Source organism: Cupressus sempervirens, chromosome 3, assembly GCF_028749045.1.
Source record: "Cupressus sempervirens isolate cs-2001-9-10 chromosome 3, ASM2874904v1, whole genome shotgun sequence".
NCBI classification, from domain to species: domain Eukaryota; kingdom Viridiplantae; phylum Streptophyta; class Pinopsida; order Cupressales; family Cupressaceae; genus Cupressus; species Cupressus sempervirens.
The window spans coordinates 1018537446-1018559247 of record NC_143120.1 but is presented as its reverse complement, the minus strand read 5'-3'; positions in this window follow the sequence as shown (position 1 = coordinate 1018559247).

Here is a 21802-nt window from a genome sequence, read left to right as displayed (position 1 = left end):
TAGTGTAATCAATGCTAGGTACCTGAGAGAAACCTTTTGCAACAAGTCTAGCCTTATTTTTATCAACACTTCCATCTACTATGAACTTGGTCTAATAGATCCACTTACACCGAATCAATTTTCTTCCCTTAGGAAGAGAGACTACGTCCCATGTATCATTTCTCATAATAGAGTTATATTCTTCCTCCATTGATCTATCCCATTCTAGAATACCTAATGCTTCTTTGAATGATTATCGAAAAGAAGCAACTAAAATATAAGCATGTGGGAGTGAATTATATTGTGGTCTTGTCCTCCTAGTATCTAAAGGATTCCCTACCAATGGTCCTGCCACATCCAAAGTTAGATGAGCCCATTTTGGTCTAGTGGAAGAAGATGTAGTAGGAGTATCCTCAACCTCTACTAGTTGATACCTCTATTTGGGTCGTGGATGAACATCTTCCAAGTCACTATCATCACTATCACTCTGTTCAATGAAGGAGGAAGAAGGAGGAGTTGAAAAAGTAAAGCTTGGATGACTTTCTTCAAAATGTACACTCCTCTCATAGAATATGTCATGTGTCTCTAGATCCATCAAATTGTAGACTTTATGTGAGTCCACATATCCAAAAAAGATGCAAGGTTTATTTTGAGCTTCCGATGCCTTGCATTTCTGTGGAGGTATTTGTGCCCATGATGGACAACCAAAGACTCTAAAGTGCTTAACAGAAGGTTTCCTGCCAGTCTAAGCTTCAAAAGCATTGATACCATCCAAAGCTTTATGAGGACTTCTATTCTGAATATAGTTAGCACAATTCATTGCTTTAGTCCAAAAGACTTGATCAAGAGACTTGTTTAGTAGCATGCAAGTGGTCATCTCCTTGAGGGTTTTATTTTCCTTCCAACAACACCATTCTACTGTGGTATGTATGGTACTAAATGTTGAAGGTCAACTCCCTCTTGAGTACAAAATTCTATTAGTCTTGAGTTCACATACTCCCCCCCATTATCTATTCGAAGAATTTTGATGGCTTTTTCTGACTACTTTTCCACTTGAGCCTTAAAGCTAAGAAATGTTTTAAACACTTCACTCTTATGAGCCATGAAGAAAACCCAACTAAAGCAATAGTAGTCATCTATGAAGGTGAGTGCATAGCAAGACTTGCCAAATGATGGCACTAGAAATGGGCCTGCTACATCACTATGAACCACTTCAAGAACACATTGTGCTCTCCAAGACTTTCCCTTGTCATACATTTTTTTTGGATTTTTCCCAAGTGAGCAACCTAAACAAAGACCTTTTGAAAACTATACTTGAAGTAGACCTTAAACCATTTTCTTTTCGCTACACTATTGAAGATACCTGTAGTTGAGATGCCATAGTTTGCTTTCTAGATTTGAATGTAGTAACAAGGCTTGTGCATTTGATTTAGGCACAAAGGAAGAGAAAATGTAAAGCCTTGAATCATGATTGGCTTCTCCTATTGCAATCATAGGGTCATCCTTGATGTTTTCCATGTTGATCTCAGATTGGTTTTGATAATTGAGTGTCAACACGCTTAAGATATTTACTAAGTTCATGCTGAGCTAGTAATACATGTTGAGTATAATAAGTATAGATGTCAAGTTACAATGAATTTCAAGTCACTCAAGTGCTGAGCAAATAGACCATGTCGAGTGAATAGTTGATGTAGAGCAAGTTCAAGTGCTGAGCCAGACAAAATTATAGTAAGTGTCAAGCATCAGTATTATCAAGTGCCAAGTAACATAGAATGGACCTAGTTGTTTGTAATGGCACAAACAACTATGTAAATATGCTGACTTTTGGATAGATCTCAAAGCTTTAAAAGATAAGATCGAATCTATTTGGTTTTCCTATGCAATCAACATGCAACCAATCAAAAAAATGGAAAGGTTAAGCGGCAAAATGGATGAATCTGAGTTGTAGATTCATACCTAACCTAAGCCACCGAAGTCTTTTAAGGAAGATGAAGCCCTATAATTTAGTATGTATGGAGGTGTGATGCGAATGAAGAATAGAAGGAAGGAAAGGAGTGAATTGATTAGAAAGCATCCAAGGTGACTTAGCAGAGCAAATTGCAGAATTAGTTTGCAGAACAAAGGATCAACAATACAACATTATTATATTGAATTAGAAAGGATAAAGATGGACTAAATTGAGATCTAAAATTAGAATACAAGATTGTAAGTTATCATATCAAACATTCTACTGTTACTTTCTAACAGTTGTATCAGCAAGGTGAAATCCTTTGGACTAAGGTTGACTTAACAGTCATTGTAAAATCCTTTAATAGGGTGGACATTCCAAGTGAATGTTCTAAAAGTCCTTTAACCATGCACACTTCTAAAACGATGTTCAAAATCCTTTACCAAGGTAGGATCTAACAATCCTTTGTAAGTATTTAACAAGGTAGGCCTTTCAGAGCGTAGATCATGAGAATGGTCAAACTATGTAACCTTAATAGGTGACACTTTATTACTATAGTAGTGAAGAATTGTGGGTGTCATCTCCACCCCAATTTTATCTTCTTATTAAAGGGTTTCTGGGTAATCATATCAGGTGTCAAGTGTGTGTATGATTATACGTTTGATGCATTTTCTTTACATTTCATTTCAGTTTATTATATGCATCTAATAAATAGTAAAATTGGTTTAAGTGTTAAAGTTTGAAATTCTAATTCACCCCCCCCCCCCCCCCCCCCTAGAACTATATGTTTCCAATTTGTAATTCCAATAATTGGTATCAGAGCTAAGTTCCCATCAAGAGAAGCTTTACAGCTTAGAGAAAATATCTTGAGATAGAGGTCTACAAACTTGGAAGGATTATAGAGAACCAAGGAATTGAGATACATCTCATTCTACATTGATTGGATGAAGCCAGAGAGGAATTGAGGAAGTCCTTGAAGAGAAGGAAAGAGATTGCCATTGCAGAAAATGATACAAAATACAAAGAGGTTGACACCACAAAGTTATTTGCAAGTGGAGATTCAAATTGTAAGGAAACTTGGGTGTAGAAACAGCTTCCTACACTAATCTCTTAAGAGAAGTATGTAAACAACAATATTTCAGCCAAGCAAGCATAAAGAAAATAGATAGAGAAAGAAACACATAACACAAAGATTTTTCGGTGGGGAAAAACCTTTCGGTAAAACAACCCCACCCCTCCAAAACCTGCACAATGTATTATCTTCAACACAAGGTTACAATACACTTGCAATGCAAGTTCAATAGCGACAACAGAAGACTCCAGTAGCAACTCACAGTACCAACAACACTTTTTTGCATCACTACTCTTCGCAACCCTAAAAATGCTTATAACATGTGCTTCATTTTTAGGGTTACTCCCAAAGATAACCGTATTAGGGTTTTACCATTCTCCGAGAAAATAGGAACCCTAAAATAGAGTGTACAGTACTCAAAATTATCATTTGTCACATGTCTTCACATGTCATTGAATCTTCCTAACATAGCTCTTACATGTCATAGGAATCTATCATAATCATTTTAGTGATGATCTCCTTATACACAATTCAAGATGTTGACACATCAACATTATTTGCAAGAAATACATTTTACAAAATAAATAATAGGAATAGGAATTATCCAAGGTTGAGACACCTTATTCCTAACACAAATGAGTTTGATGTAGAAATTATAGATCTAATGGAGAAGAACAAAGCACAAGCTAAGGAAATCAAAAATCTCAAGATTGAGCGAGAATCACAAGCCATGATGCTAATTGAAGTGACTGAACAAAAGAAAAGAGCCATAGAAGACAAGGTCATGATTGAAGAAGACAAGAGAAATATAGCCAATAGATTGGAAGAGAAGTCAACTAAGCTTGCTAGAATCTCCAATAAGCAATTGGATACCCTAAGTCAAATGATGAATACTCACCATGAGTTAAATGTCAAAGACATTGAAATCACTACACTAAAGTTGTAGAATGAACAACTACAACATGATCTGAGAAGAGATAGAGAGATTAATTGAAAGCTTCAACAAGCCAAATGAAGCCATCAAGTACTTTAAGCAACTACTAAAATCCCCTAGATCCAACAATGATACATCAGGAATAGGCTACACAAACACTAAAGAAGGAGAATCGTCCAAGACTACTGAAGAAACGAATAAAAAAGGTAAGAACTCCAAACCCACTTGTCATTATTGTGGTAAGAAAGGACATACAGCTAATGTTTGGAGGAACAAGAAAGCAAGTCAAAATGCTAAGCCAAAGAACATGACTAATTGTCACAAGTGCAACAAAAAAGGTCATCAGGCACATGAATGTAGAACCAAAACCATGCATGCACAAAAATTTGAAGGATACTACTACAATTTTCAGAAGTGTGGACATAGAGCCTTTGAATGTAGATCCAAGTGCACATGGTCATCAAGGAAGCCAACAAAGGAAAGAAGCCATGAAGACTCCTATAACTGGGATTACAATACAAGATATAGTTGTCATTATTGTCAAGAGTATGGACACATCCCTAAGAATTTCATACAAATACACTTCAGTGGTAAATACAATAGATGGTTAAGTCAAACTACATGCTTTAGCTGCTTGAAGACTGGTCATATCAGCAAGCATTGCCCAACAAGGTCAAAGGCATCTAATTCTGAGTTCAAAAAAGGAAAAAGCAAGGTAGATTTTGAACACACCAAAGGAGAGATGAACAAAACATGGAAGAAGAAAGATGGATGCAGCACATCAAATGGAGGGATCACTTCACCTGATATGTCAAGTGGTCACACCTCATCAAATTTAGCAAAAAGGAGGTATGTGGGACTGATGTTTCAAATGTTTTATCATACATCAGTTCCAAAAGAATTTAGTACTACAAAAGGTATATTAGCATGAAGAAAGATGCAAGATAATTAGGAAAATCTAAGGTCAAATCTTAAAGTTTTCACATTACTGCCAAGTGTGAAAAAGTCCTATTTAGATGCCGAGTAAAATACTAGTATGTACTGAGTTGTCAACCAAAGTCAATTGAGGCTAAGTCAGTAGTAGTTGTCAAGTGAGGGAAATTTCTATAGGACCCAAGTAAAGGTTATTCTAGTAGTTGTCAAGTGATGGTAAAATCAATGGATGCTAAGTGAAACATAAATCATATTGAAGCTAAGTTTATAGTTATACATGCACCATACAATAAAGGCTATATTTTGAAAGGGTATAAGGTCAAATTTCACATATTTTTTCATTACAAATTTAGAGCAAGAGTGAGAAAAGTGAAGAAGCAATTCACAAGTGAGATCAAAGCATTTGTATGGATCATAGTGAAGAATACCCATCAGTTCATTGATTTTAAAGGCATTCTTCATCTGTCAAGCTATGCAGTTTCATGTTTGTTAAACCCTAGTTTGTAAAAATGGCATCTAGTTCAAGAACTATGAAAGAGAAAGAGATGTTTGATGTTCAATTAGTTAGCAATGAGGTTAAATAACCAGATTTCAAGGCTATTCCAGAAGTTGCCTATAAAAATGACCCAGCAGGAGTGTTATATATGATTGTGCCTAAGGTTGTAATGGTACAAGATGTAAGAAAGTGCTATAATTTCAAGGTAGGAGGCATTGGAAACATGGAAATAAGACAAGCATACAAAAAATTGTGTAAAAATAGGATGTTGAAGGAAGAATTTAAAATCGTAGAGAGAAAGGGCTTAACTCATGCCCTAGATTTCCCAACAGTTTTCAAAACTGAGTGGATCAAAATAGTTCTAAGCAGAATACATGATGGTTGTCTATCATTAGAGGGTGGACCCATTAAAATTTCAAAGAGAATTATACATAGGGCTTTTGGATCTCCAACCCTAGATTGGCCCAAGACATTGAGGAGCGACTCCAAAGAAGTAATTGAGAAAAACACAGGAGCTAAGTGGAACAAGCATGCAATGACCATTGACACTATCACAAATCCACTTCTTGACTTTTCCATTAGGGTCATTTCACATAAATTCTATCAGTCAAGTAGACTAAATGGTGTTCCTTACATATCTGTTGATGTAGGCTATAAGATTGTCAAGAAAGATCATACCTATGATCTTGCAGAACTCCAAATGCACCAGATAATAGAGAATCTAGGAGCAATAAGAAAGTACAAGAGTTCTCAATGTAATTTTGGTTCAATACTGGTATGTATATTTTTCTATGTATAAAATGAGTTCCCATCTTTTGGAAAAATAGGATGGAAGACCAATAGGTCAGTTGCTATTCAAATAAATGAGTATATTGAGAAAATGGGAGAAATTTTTGAATCAATAATGACAAGCTACTTTGAAGACTTCAAGAAATCCATGAAATAGAGGTTAAGAATTCTTGTTTCCTTAGTTGAGCAACACTACATGACATTTGTTTCCTTGTAGACATTGGCTATACTTTCATCTAGGCTGCAGTACCCAGAGTTAGATGGTTAAGGCCTTAAGGATATGAAATTAATATTCATGAAGCCTTAGCTACTATCACTGCACTCCTTGCAGAAGAATACAAAAGTGCCAAAAAAATTGGTAATTGTGATGTTGTAAAGTCAAAGGTTGAGATGGAATTGAAGACAGCCTTAACTCTAAAAATGAAAGACAAAATGGTGAGGAAACTAAAAGCTAAGCTTGGATAAGGTTTAGGTATTGTTGCAGGAGATCATGATAAAGAAGATAATGAAGAAGATGAAGAGGAAGAAGAGGTACAAGGTCAAGAACCTTTAGCTTTAACCCAAGTCATGGGTGAAGATAAAGAAGAAGAAGAAGGTGTCCAGGAGGAAGAACAAGCCAAGGAAGCACCAGCTCAGCCAAAACCTAAGAAAAGAAAAGTTAAGGCATAGCCTATAGCCAAACCAAAAGAAAAAAGGGCTACCAAACCAAGTGCAACAATGCCTATAGCTCCAACAACAAGAGCCAGTACAAGGACAACTACTCAAAAAGCCAAGGAGCAAGCAAAAGAGAAAACAAAGGCTACTGAACAAAAGGGTCCAATGCAGAAGAAACCAAGAAGAAAATACATAGCACAACCATAGATAGATGGTGAGAAGACAAAATATGAGGACACAAGTCAATTTAGAGTGGTAAGTCATGCTTCTAAATCTAATCTTGAAAACATTTGTGATAATGTTAGGGATAATGCAGATTTGACAAGATTGAAAAATATTGAATTTGAAAAACTTGGTAGAGAAGACCAAAACATGATAGAAGAGTTAGTGCATGCCATGAATTGGATAATACAATGTGAAAGGTATTGTATACAATTGTTGAGAATAAGTGGCATTACTGCTTGAACATGGAGAAATAAATAAGAGAATCAACATTAGCCCAAGTGATGCAAGAGTTATCAAGGGGACAAATTACCAAGGCAAACAAGAAGTATCAAAATCAATTTGCACCAAAATATAGAGGCCTTTAGCATTCTATAGAACAAGATTGAGGATGTTGTCAAGAAATCCACTCAAATGTGGAAGTTGATAAATGGCTTGACAACTATCAAAGAAGGAGAAGAAGATCCCTTTGAGGGAAGAAATAATGAGGACAAGGATGAGGACAAGGAAGAAGAAATAGAAAAAGAAAAAGAAGACACAACTATGAAGGAGACACCAAAGAAGTGAGATGAAATGACAACAACTAATGAGTAGCAAGCAGAATAGAGTGTGCAAGACACACAACTGCTAGCCATGAGCCCTCCACATGATACAAGTGTGTATAGGCCTGTAGAAACCATAACAATGAAAGATTTTCCTGATAGCTCACCTCAGAACATCAATCCATTAACTACAGAGGATCTAAAAAAGATACTTGACCAATCCACATTGCAAGCAAGATTATGTGAGAATCTTGTATTGGTTAGTGTTGAAGAGCTTAAGAAAGTAGTAGCTGACATAACAAGGGCTAAGGTGAATACACAAGAACCACCTACTGCCATCCATACAGCTACTAGTGCTCAACCATTAATACAATTAGATGATAAATCTACAAAGGTTGACACTACTGTAAAAGTTGTCATGGTTGAACAACAAACATAGACTACTCAAAAGGAGGAAACTTCAAAAGAACAAGTAGGATAGACATATGTTTCTATACCTAATGTACAAACACAAGGTGCACCATAATTAATTGTAATTGATCAAGGCAGATCTGATGAAGACAAGGGCATACCAAATGAGAAGGAGCAAGAAGCCATACAAAAATTGGTAAATCTACCAACATTTGGTTGTCCAACAAAAGTCCTTCAAAGGCTGAGCACTTATGCAATACCATTGCAGATTTCAGCACCAAGCTCTAGTTCATCCAAGGTTGCCAAGGTATTTCACTATGGTGATGCACTTTTAGATGAAGAAATAGTGATACCCAATTATGACTATGCAACCATGACATTAGAACAAATAAATATAATGCAAGAAGCATTGGAGAGAAAGAAGAATCAAGATATACTTAGGAAAGATTACAAATAGAGGCAAGCACTACAAGAGATCAAAGACATATTTTTGGATGCTTTTAGCTTGCAAAAACCTGATGAATCTAAGCCTATACTAAATCAACTATCAAAAATTGTTGAACAGGTAACTAATGAAGACCAGGATACTAATGTTAAACTTATGGAATGGTCTAAAAAGAAATTTCAAGAGAAAGTTAATGAGAAAATATCTAGTGAAAGAGCACTATTACAAGTTGAATTGGCTGCTAAAATTGAGAAAGTGAAGAAGGTACTTGAGAACATATTCTCATTGTACACCAAATTGTGTGATCCCACACTCTTCACAAGAAACAAGCCATAGGATTCTAAATCTAGAAAGAAACTTGAAGGTATCAAGTATGCAATTACCCCAAAACCAGCTCAAAGTGAGAAGCATTTCCATTCATTGCTTCATACATAAAGTCAACTAGCTATGTTAATAGCATAAGAGACTACCATAAGAGCCAAGTTGATTAATATACACGCCTCCCTTAGCCCTCATATGGAAATTCTCCAAAAGGAATCATCTTATGCAGAAACAATGCTAAAGAAAGATGCTAATCTTTCAACGTTAGATGGACTAGTTCACCTTGCAGCAAAGACAACTATTCAAATAAAGTCCTTAGATATTGCATTAGAAAATTGGGATGCTACCTTGAAGATTATGATGGAAGTCCACAAGAAATTTTTGGACAAATACACAATCAGTGTATAGACCCTTTGACATAAGTGTCAAAAAGGGGGAGATAAAAATAAAAGCGGGAGATAATAAATAGCAAATAGGGGAGACAAATGTGCAAGGGGAGATAAAGAGTAAGGGGGAGAAAAAATAGAGTGGGAGTAAATAACAAAAGAGCTGAAACAGAGTTTATATTAGATAAAGAGTATCAGTCAGTATTTTTGAAGACAAAGAGTATTAGCAAGAAGCAAATCTACTTAGAGAAGAGAAGAGATTTTGGATACATAATAGGCACATTAACTCAGGGGGAGTTACAAAATTTTGAGGTATAAAATAATTTTGAAAAAATATGAAATTTTGTGTATATGCTGAATTATGAATATATTATACTGAAGAAGATTAGATTCGTTATGTTTAGTTAAGTGTCTTTGACACTCGTGTCAAAGGGGAAGATTGTTGATTTCAGATTGGTTTTGACAATTGAGTGTTAACACACTTAAGATATTTACTAAGTTCATGTCAAGCTAGTAATACATACGGAGTATAATATGTATAGATGTTGAGTTTCAATGAGTGCTAAGCCACTCAAGTCCCGAGCAAATAGACCATACCGAGTGAATAGTTGATGCCAAGCAAGTTCAAGTGCCAAGCCAAATAGAATTATAGCAAGTGTTGAGCATCAGTATTATCAAGGGTTGAGTAACACGGAATGGACCTAGTTGTTTGTAATGGCACAAACAACTATGTAGACCATTTTTATGCCAAATTTTGGATAGATCTCAAAGCTTTAAAATATAAGATCAAATCTATTTGGTTTTCCTATGCAATCAACATGCAACCAATTAGAAAAATGGAAAGGTTAAGCAGCAAAATGGATGAATCCAAGTCATAGATTCATACCTAACCCTAAGACACCAAAGTCTTTTAAGGAAGAAAAAGCCCCATAATTTAGTATGTATGAAGGTGTGATGCAAACAAAGAATAGAAGGAAGGAAAGGGGTGAATTGATCAAAAACATTCAAGGTGACTTAGCAGAGCAAATGAATTGCAGAATCAATTTGTAGAATAGAGGATAAGCAATAGAATATTATTATATCATATCAAAAAGGATCAAGATGGATTGAATTGAGATCTAAAATCAGCAATACAAGATTGTAAGTTAACAAATCAAATATTCTATTGTTACTTTCTAACAACTGTATCAACAAGGTGAAATCCTTTGGACTAAGGTTGACTTAACAATTATTGTGAAATCCTTTAACAAGGTGACATTTCAAGTGAATTTACTAAAAATCCTTTAACCATGCACACTTCTAACAGGGTGTTCAAAATCCTTTAATAGGGTAGGATCTAACAATCCTCTATAAGCCTTTAACAAGACAGGCCTTTCACAGGGCAGATCATGAGAATGGTTGAACTACGTAACCTTAACAGGTGACACTTTATTGCTATAGTAGTGAAGAATTATGGGTTTCATCCCCACCCTAGTTTTACCTTCTTATTGGAGAATTTCTGGGTAATCATATCAAGTGTCAAGTGTGTATGATTATATGTTTGATGCATTTGCTTTACATTTCATTTCAGTTTACTACATGCATCTAATGAATGGTAAAATTGGTTTAAGTGTTAAAGTTTGAACTTCTAATTCACACCCTCCCCCCCCTAGGAAGTATATGTTTCCCATTTTTAATTCCAACATTTCACTACCACTGAATCTGGAAGAAATTCAACTTTATTTCCATCTCCATAGTGAGTAATTTGGTAGACTAAAAGAAGGTTGGAGGTAAGATTAGGAACATATAGAACATCCTTGAATGCTTCATTATCCATCTCAACTTCATGTTTTCCTTCAACTTCCACTTAAATATCATCCCCTAGAAAGATGTGTGGTACCTCTAAATGTGTCATGGAGGAAAAATCTCTCTTTGATGCACCCATGCGATGTGTGGCACCTAAGTCAATTATCCATTCTTCCTAACTAATAGTGTTTGTGAGTAAAGCTTTCCCTTTGCCCTTAGAATCTAAAGATGAAGATCATTTCTCGTTATAAGCATTAGGCAATGGAACATTGTGTTTCTTCATGATGTTCTTCAACTCATCAATCTGCATGTGATAACATTGATGTTCATCATGACCCATCTTATTACAATAGGCACACTTCTTTTCTTGATTAGTGTCCACCTTTTTGTTGGTATTAGGAGAAGACTTGACTTGTTGTTGATTTGATTGTGGTGTTGACTTTTTTGTGTCCTCTTGTTTTTTATTCTTCCACTTCTTCTTTTTGCCCTTTCCTTTGTTTGAACTTTCACTAGTTGAATTTTTAGAATTGTCATTATTAGCCACCAATGCCTTAGACTTTGAAGACTTGAGAATCCCCATTGTTATCAACTTAGCTTGTTCATCCTCTAACAGTTGAGCATAATCATCAAAAGTGATTTTCTTATAGGAAGCTCCTAACATAGTATTTGCGGTGTTGAAAGAAGAGACAAATGTGGAGTATTCAGATGGCAACTTATTGTGAATTAGATAAATCAACCTATCATCTTTAATGGGACTACCACAATCATCAAGTTTTGTTCTCAACTTGTTCACTTTAATGATAAAATCTTCAATAGAATCAAAGCTCTTAGGATCTAGGGAGACAAGCTCATCTTCAATCTTGTAGACATCCTCCTCAGTCACTTTACCATATAGGTTTTTAAGAGCATACCAAGTTTCCTTGGATGTATCATACTTCATGATCTGATAGAGGATCTTGTTTTCAACCCCTGACCTAAGAATACTTAGGGCTTTCCTATCTGCTCTTTCCCAAGCATCAATTTCACTTTTAGATACTTGATCACTTGTTGGTTTAGGAAAGGAACCATCTACATTTTGAGAAACTTCTTCATCCAACAATTCACATCATTTTTTAATAGACTATGTGGCATAGTTATGTGGTATTAATTTTAGAATCTTAAGATTTCCCATGATACAAGAAATGAAAGATAAAAACAAGAAAAGAGGAACACAACATTAAGATACACACCCCCCCCCCCCCCAAATGAAAGATTTTGGCACTTTAAACTTAGTGTGATTACAATAGCCACTTGCCAATTTTGGCCTTAATGGTCTTCCAATTTTGTTTTTTACAACCTCCTTTTGGAGTTCAATTCTAGTACAAAGAACTGTAGCTCAGATGTACAACAATTCTGAAGTTTTATCAAAACATTACAATGCGAAAAAAGACCTATTTCTAAAAGTTGTATCTTTGTTGACACAAGCCTATAATCTGATTACAGATCTAAAAAGTAGACAAAAAATTATTCTTTCAAAAAAACTAAACCTGATTTGGAGTCTATATGAGCCTGTACAAAGTGTTTGAAGTTACAAAATATAGGATTAGATAGGTACAATCACCAAAAACTGAAATTTCTAACAAATTCATGCATCGAAACTAGACAATAATAGCACCAATAAAAAATTTAGGAAATTCTAGCCAAAAAAAAAAATGCACCTAATTTGAATTCCTAATGACTGGAATATAGCCTCCTGAAGTTAGATTGTCAAATCAAAACTCAATATGGTGAGGGGTCAAATCAACAAACTAAGAGGTTAAATTTGATGTCCAAATGGTCATTGTGGTAGTGCAATCTAGCCTTCTGATGACAATCAAATGGCCATCAAATTTAAGATAGTGACTAGCTAATGTCAACAAAAAAAGGGGTCCACCTAATGATGTGGAAGGTGACATCACTATGACATGCAGGTACAGACAGTATGGACAGATTCGATGTGGAACTGACGTGTCCTATCGATGTGGCATTAACTTGGAGGTGATGTGGTAGGGTTGAGTTGGAGGTTGCATGGGAACTGACTATACTACTTATGTGGCGGATCTGACTCAGCGGCCACGTGGGAGACGTACAAAGCACTGACAGAAGTTGAAAGGGGCACTGGAAAATGTTTGACACTGGGGAGTTTATATCACCGACGAGAGTAGATCATCAGTAGGTGGATGTGGGATTTAATCCCACATTCACCCTACTTGGTGATGCCGAGGGTTTAAAACTGCAAGCCCTTTGTTATTAAAATAACGAGCAAGCCGTCGTATATGTGTGTGGTTAGCCCATTGGATGTGTACTCACTAGATTTGTAAGGTGATTGACTGATGTAAGGAAGCTAGATTTATGAATAAGGAATATGTCAAAATCAAAGAATATTCCATAGCAGGGGCCAGGATTTGACCACCCAGTTCCTATAAAAAAAATTCTCTACAAGCCTGATAAGCCTAAAAAAATTTGAAAAAATATTCTGAAAAAATTGCAGAAAATTGTAGACAAAAATTACAAAGCAAATAAATTCAAATCTAAAAAATAAATTATACGGATCTAAAAATGATCATACCAAATTTGCAAATTAGGCCTTCGGGTTCTAGTTTGCAAAAATAATTTGCCTCAATTTTGACTGTTACCCAATATAGACAAATTTATAGTTGAAATTCACCGAATTGACACTCCAGACACAATGGTAAGGTCTGCTTTGGCTCTAGATGCTCCCAATGACTGTAGATTTGTTGGATCTAAGTCGGTGGCCCTCCACAAAGGTCAAGTATCTTCATTTGTGAGATCTCTTGGGGGTGAGGGATTTTTCACCAGGGGGGTCACATGACTCTTCTCTTCTTTATTGTACTTATCTCTCTTTTTTGGAGAGGATTTTTCCCATGAGGTTTTCCCCTCTTTCTCCATTTTCAGAGAGATTGCATTTCATTGCATTGCATTGTATGTACAACATTGCATTTGTACATGGGTACCTAAGATGGCCTAGTAGCCAAGACCCATTATGCATTTTCATCATAGCTTTTGTGAACTTAAGTGCATTCCCCTAAGTTGCACTTAAGGGGGGCTATTAGTGTAAATAATTATTATTTACACTTTACTTAAGTTTGCTTAGGATAAATTCATTATTTTATCATTTATTAGGTTAGAAATCTAAGAGTATGCATACTCATATGAGTTGTCATGTTGACAACACAAGAGTTGGCAACTCTATTTTAGCACATGGTGTCTGCAACATTGGAGTTTGCATAATTAACTAAGTTGTCATGTAGACAACACAATTGTTTGCATTCTAATTAAGCATGTGGTGTCTACAACATAATTTTATGTGACACACATATGTAGGCTTATTCTCTCATCATCACACTAACTCTTGTGCTTAATGGAGGATATTCCACTCTTGGTGGACATGTGCTTAGTTGTGAGGCTTATCATTTTGCTAACTCATTCATTCTAGAAGCATTCTAGAGGCCTTTATATTCAGGCACTCCTAGTGTACTTGTACATCAATTGAATTTCATATTATTATTCTAATCATACTCTATTATTCTATTTTGTGCTAGTTCTTGAGCTTCTTGATTTTGGGTGATTTTTCCCTAAGGAAAATTCTTACAAAAATAATGCAATAGCTCAGCATTATCAACCTTTTGATGCTTGGCACATACTATGTTACTTTGCATCAACTATAAAATCACTCAGCATCAACTAAAGTTTGCTTGGAATCAACTATCTTGCTCGACATCCACTAGAATTTGCTTTCACTTGGCTTCAACTGACTTTTTGCTCAGCTTGCACTATCTTTGCTCGGCATCTACTATCCACTCAGTAGTTAGATTTTGTGTAGCTTTTTCTTCTAAACTTCCTTAGTGTAGCCAACATTTGTAACCTTAAGTAGATTATCAATACATCATGTCATCATTGTCTTAATTGATCCTTGTACTTCATTACATAATCATAACTCAACCTTTCTTCTAGGTGCTTTTGTTACATCTTATTGATCAAATCCTCTTCATTAATCAACTAAGTAATAGTACTTAAATCTTATAAGCAATTGTCTTACTAGCAAAAAGTAGGTTTGACATTAGTGACAAAACAACGACTAAACCACATAGTCTTCTTCAATAATGTCTTTCAACAATGATCTTTTCAATCAGATCTCAACAATATCTACCACACATCTAATAATGTTATGGTGGCCTCTCCAACAAGCAAGTGAAAGTTATATGTATCTGATTCCACCTCTCAACTAAGGATGACATCGGTGCATTGTGTCCTCTAATTTTAGGTCACTTGTATACATAATATAGTCTACACAGAGTGACCTAGCCCCACTGAATGATAGTTAATTGCTCGTAAGATTTCATAGTATATTTCCAACACCCCCCTTGACATGAAGGGAGAAACCTATGCATGTGTTAGAAAGTAAATTCCACACACACAACTAAGAGGGGGCGAGGGGGGTGAACCACTTGTAACCAAATTAAATTTATATCCAACTTATTAAATACAACTTTAATAACCAAAATAATGAAGCATAACAAGAGGTAAACCATAAAAAATGATACAATGATTTTTTGACTAGTGAAACCTTTGATTATAGGGAAAGCCCTGGTGGGGATGGTACCCATGAGATAGTATATCAATATAAGGGTTTCTTGTGAAAGGATATAACTCTATTAGGATTCAAATATAATCCAATTAGCATAATAGTCCCTATTAAAGGATAGATCCCTATGAGGAAATCTTAAACCCTTGTTTTAATGTTCAAATCATGTTAAAGGCTAATAGGAAAATGAATGACTCATTATCCAAATTGTTTTATTCAAAAATGAAGAGTAGATTTTTAGAATAAAAAATCCAATGTACTAAATTGACCAATGTTGCAGCTGAATTTCCAATAATCTCTACTCTTCTCTGATCAAACTTGGATTTACTAACCACATCCACAAATTACATGTGATATGATATGATATATTACATCAAAGGAAAACATCTTTCCTTTATACCCTATCCAAATAACTAATTAGGTCATCTTGTTAAAGCTTTCCTAATGTACAATTGATTACATAGGACCACATTGAGGTATGCATTCCTCCTTGAGAATAATTAAAAATATTACAATAATGTTCTCATAAATTACAATAAAGTTAACACATCATCCAATAAGGATCAATACATTTCACCAATACAATTAACTGCCAGTAAAATAGATCACGCGTTTTAATTTTGTGACCTTTCTAGAATGAGTTGAAAGAATTACTAACACAAAAATATCTTCATTAACATGTCTTCAACCAATATCCAAGTTTTCTCACCTTAATTATATCTTGTTGATAAGATACAACCAAATTACAAGCAACTATCTCTATCAATATTTCTTACACACTAGTCTGCTACCAATATTCACCAAATAAAATCTAAATCATCCAATATTCAACATAAACATAAGAAGTCATATATCTAGAATCTATTCTCACCCATGAACATGATCCTAATCTCACATAGCTTATTTTTTTGTGCCAACTTCATTGACTAAATAAACTTTGAGATGGACACAATCTTTGTCTGTCATGAACTCATAAACATATATTGTCATCAATGACAACCCTACCATCAATACAACACATAACCAACATATCCAAGTGCCAACTAGACCTAAATTCCTAAGAATTTCCCCTTTTGCTATTGATGACAACATATGATGAAAAACCATCAATCCAAAACATTCTGAATTTCCTCAATATATACATCTTCCCTAACAATCTCCCATCTTAATACAATTTTATGAATACTCTCAACACATACAGCCTATACCTACTCTAATATCATTTTTTTCTCTCTCCCTTTTTTATATTTGTGGGTTTTTCATTGATTCTCTCCCCCTTTGACATCAATGATAAAGAAGAAAATATACTAAATATCAATCTTAAGTGCTCCCCTTTGATAAGCATCATCATCAAACTGCCTAATTGGATCAAGAGAATATGATATTAAGAAAACAAAGTACCAGGTGTTGATAAACACAGTTACATCTGAAAACATTACATAAAAACTCTTATTAGTTCTTCTCATTGTGAGCACTCCCCATAGGAGTAGCACTACACATCACATCCACATGTATGAATAATGCTTTGATTATATTGGACTAATGCAATGTTACATCAATTACTTTGTATCAGGTGGGGACATTACCCAAGGCATACCTTTGAGATACTCAAAGGTGTCCTTAGCCAATGGTTTAGTAAATATGTCTACTATGTGTTCCTTTGTATTAAAACATTCTAATCTAATCTCCTTTTCTACAACCTTTTCTTTGAAATACTCATAGTGCTTGTGTTATCACAATGCATAATTGTAGGTTCCAAAAATTCAATACCAATATCCTTCAACATTTTCTTCGTCTACATGATCTAATTATAATTATTTGATGCTACAACATATTTTTCCTCTATTATGGATTGTGAATACAATATTGTTTTTTTACTTAGCTAAGAAACCAATCTTCTTCTCTGAAAGAATGCACCACAACTTGTTCTCTTCCTACCATCAACATTACCTACCTAGTCAACATCAATATATGCACATAATGTAAAATCATTAGACGTATCATACAATAAGCCAAAATTTGATGTTCCCTTCAAATATTTGAATCTCCTTTTTACTATGCTAAATATTTCTCTTTAGGATCTTCTTGAAATCTTGCATCTATTCTACTTGCATTGGCTATGTCTTAAAATCATCCCAAATGCTATATTAATTTATTAATATTTTCCTGTAACATTACAATTAATTATTTAATAATTAATTATATTTGTTATATTCTTCTACCTATTTAATTAAATTTATTTAATAAAATTCATTCTATACCCTAAGGTATTTGAATTAAATTCAAATACAAACCCTAATGTATTAAATTTAATTTGATACATGTTGCTCCTTCATTCCCCTTATAAATAGATCTTATTTATTTAAATCCCGACACGTTTAAGATTTTTTAAACTCACATTTTAAGTTAAATTATATTTAATTTAATCCTAAACCCTACCCAAAGCCTAGTCTACCACCTATCCCTTTTATCTTCCTAATCCTACCAATGAATTCACCCAAGTTAATTAGCCTAAAGTGCTTGTAGCCCCATTTTAGTCCCTAATGGGTTGCTCACACATGTGTGAGAAACTCATCCTAATGAGCCACCCTCTTCTTAACTCCTCTGAAAAGGACATTTACACCTTTGTCTCTCACTCCTTTCCCCAAGGTTGCTCACAAATTGTTTCCCCGACATCAAAATTGCCTCAATCCTTGCCTTTCTGAGCTATGGTTATTTTCAGAACATGCCTCATTTTAAACATTATTATTGTCACTTTCCCTCGGGGTTTTTGAGAAATTCTGCCCTCCAATTTTGATTCCTGAGTCTTGAATTATCAATGGTTAATGAAAGACACCAAAATATGTATTTTCAACCAAATCATTAACCATTAACCTTTTAAAAGGTTAAGGTTTGAGGGTCAAAACAAGCATTCTGAACCATTAACCTTAACCATTAACCTCTAAAAAGGTTAAGGTTCGGGATCCAAAACACATTTTTCACTTTGAAATCTTAACCTCTCCATCAAAAAGAGGTTAAGATAAATTTTCAAAACACATATTCTAAACCATTAACCTTAACCTCTCATCCAAAAAGGTTAAGGTTAGAGCTTCAAAACACATATTTTTTAGATGGTTATTAACCTTTCAATTGAGAAAAGTAAAGAAAATGAAAGGTAGAGACAATGGGGATTGTGCTGAGTCAAAGAAAAGCACTTGAGTTTGAAAAGCTCTCGAACTGCTTACTCAATATATTGAAGAGAATCCATGCAGTGAGCAATAGGCCATATTCAGATTTCCAAGAGTTGAAGAGCATTTAGATATAGAAGTAGCAGTTGACAATCTAAGTGTGCAATTTATATGACATAATCACCATGCTCATATGATAGTCTCAGCACCTAGAATAGAAAATCTGAAGTTTCAAAGAAAATCTCATACACTCCCCAGCATACTTAGACATTCCACATGAATAGGGATGATAAATAATAACATCCCTTAGAAGAAGGCATCACATGTATGCATTCAGGCGTAAGAAGATGTTTCAATACAGATGCGACAAAAATTGTAAAGCATGAAATACAAATGTCAAAGAGTAGCATCTTTACCCAAGTGCTTCACCATGGTTCATAGGCCTCATGTTATGATTGAACTTAAACCTTCTCCACATGCGGCTATGAAGAAAATCAGGGAGTCCAATACCATTCTGATTGTATTTATTCTTTTAAGATAATGGTAATGTCAATGATTAGATGAAGGTTGAATATGGAGTGCTTCTAGTTATGAGAGCTTGTGAGATGGCCATGTACATGATCACAATGAAGATGCAAAGCTTAATGGATGAAAACACAACATTTGTTTGACCAAATGCTCTGAAAGCATCATTATAACATCTAAGGATCACCGTCAAGATTTGCCTTCATCCAGTCTATTTGTGCATGGGATAGCAGCATTCAAAGTTGGCAAATACAAAGCCTCTAAATTGTTCTATGTAATGGCTCAGATATGCCATTTCATGGGAATCAATGAGCATAGTTGCAAAGCTAGAGATCAGCACATGTAGGGTGGGATGGTATAGTTCAAAATGGGACAATTCTATGGCATTAAGGAATTCCACTTTATGTTAATGGATATGCATAGAGACCACAGAATACATGATTGTTAAGTTGTTTGTGAAAATGATAGCCCTTTGAAGAGGGATAGGTTGTCGCTATCTACTGCACTGCCCACAAGGCTAGGTCCACTAACATTTTACCTTCATTCTCTTTACACGTGTAGCACGCACAATAAGGGAACTCATTGGTGTTATCCAAAACTAGTGAAAGTCTTGGAGCAAAGCAAAGACTGCATCGTGGAAACATAACCAAGGCATGAGAAGTGGGTGATCCGAGTTTTTCATCATGTGAACTATTTGGCATAATGTCTCTATTCTTAGTTGTGGCTTTCCTTAACCTCTTAATCTATGACGCTTGATGGTTTGGCCTCGAAGACTTTTAAAGACATGAGATAAATGCTAATGCATGGCATAGACAAAGTACACAAAATGCTTGCCAAAATGTCTTTGTAAATACGCACACCAGTTTTTGAAGAATTGGGTGATATACCATGAATGAAAAGTAGACATGTATGCTTTGAGATAAAGCAGCAATTTCATATACATTAAATCCGAAAGCATAAACACACCCCAAATTGGTGTGATTGTAAATAAAGGAAGAAGTAATATTTTAAAGGAAAATCCAAGCTTAGTGCATGCTGAAAGCTACAAATATTCATCAAATTACCTTAATAGGAAACTCTCCGTGATGCATAGGTATTTTATGAATAATTTTCAAATTGAATTGCGAAGTCTCCAATTTTTGAAGTACCTTGAGGAAATTGAAAACATTTAAAGTAATCAATAGGAAGGATCAATAGCCGAGCCATGAAATATAAATATCAAAGACTGGATTATGCTCCCATTTTAAAAAGTACGCTTCCTGACATTGGTGATACCATCTTAGGAAGTGTTTTCCTTCAAGATTTTTTGTCATCTCTTGAGAGCAAGGAGAGACCCCTTTAGCTAGAAAAATATTGGAAGCGGCCTAGCTCGAGCAGGAGGGCACCCCATCTCAACACAATGCCCTAATCTAGTGTTGGAATGCATGAAAGCTTATCATCCAAATACTAGGGAAGTGTCATCAAGTAATTAAGTGATTGTCCATTTGGATCCTGTTTCTATTGCCATTGCTCTGTGATTACCTACCAGAGTGCAATATGCCAACATCAATTTAAGAATCACCAAGGAGTACTATATGGAAAATAAAACTCAGTGTTTGAACACCATTGCCAGATCATGGCTCTTGCAACCAAGGAAAGGAAAATCTCAATTAGCCAAGTCCATCAATAGATAATTGTTAAAAGAAGATATAGTAAATATGGTAACTCTATTAAGCAGGATAATAGGACTTTGGGATTCACGTGAGTTCAAAGGTTGGATGTTCTTATTTATTAACATGGTGTACAAAGTGAAGTAACACATTGATTGGGCTAAAATTACTAGTGACTCACTACATAGGCAACTCATAGAACTTCAAGCAAATGATTATTTCTACATGACTTCTTATCTCTTCTACGCTATTGCAAGCACCAAAAGTTGGCTAGGGCTTAACCGGCAAGGTATATATATTGATATGGCTATTATTTACAATAATCTTTCTCAGAAATAATATGACAGTAGCCTGCACCATTTTAGAAGAGTGAATGATGCATTCACAATGTTGACTGTAAGAGAAATTCAGGGAAACATGGGACTCAAAATTTCACCAAAAGTAGCGATGAAAGTACAGAAGTATGGAAGTGTTTTCATACAGTTCTTGAAGTTCACTTATATTAGGTTAGCCACCTATGATTGGTATCCCCTTATGCTACCTAGATTTTATGATGATAAATTGATCTTGATAGAAATGTGTAGATAGATTAGTCAAATTAATAAGCTTTGCAAGAACAGGAGGATAGATGAAATACCTTTCCCTATCAACATTGGACATTATAGTTGTGATATTACATTAGATGTGAGGAACATAGAGAGATCCATTGCCACAATTAATTTGCATCCTTATACTATGTGTGTCCCTTATGATAGTAAAGGCTGTGCAGTTAATGAGTTAAAGCTAACCCCCAGCCTTGGTCACTCTCTGGCTCTAGAAGATTTTTGGGAAGATTGTGAAAATGATTTTGAAGTTAAGAAGAGAGATTGGATGTGGCTTACTGTAAGGTAGGTGATAGACTTCAAGGTGGATATCAATGT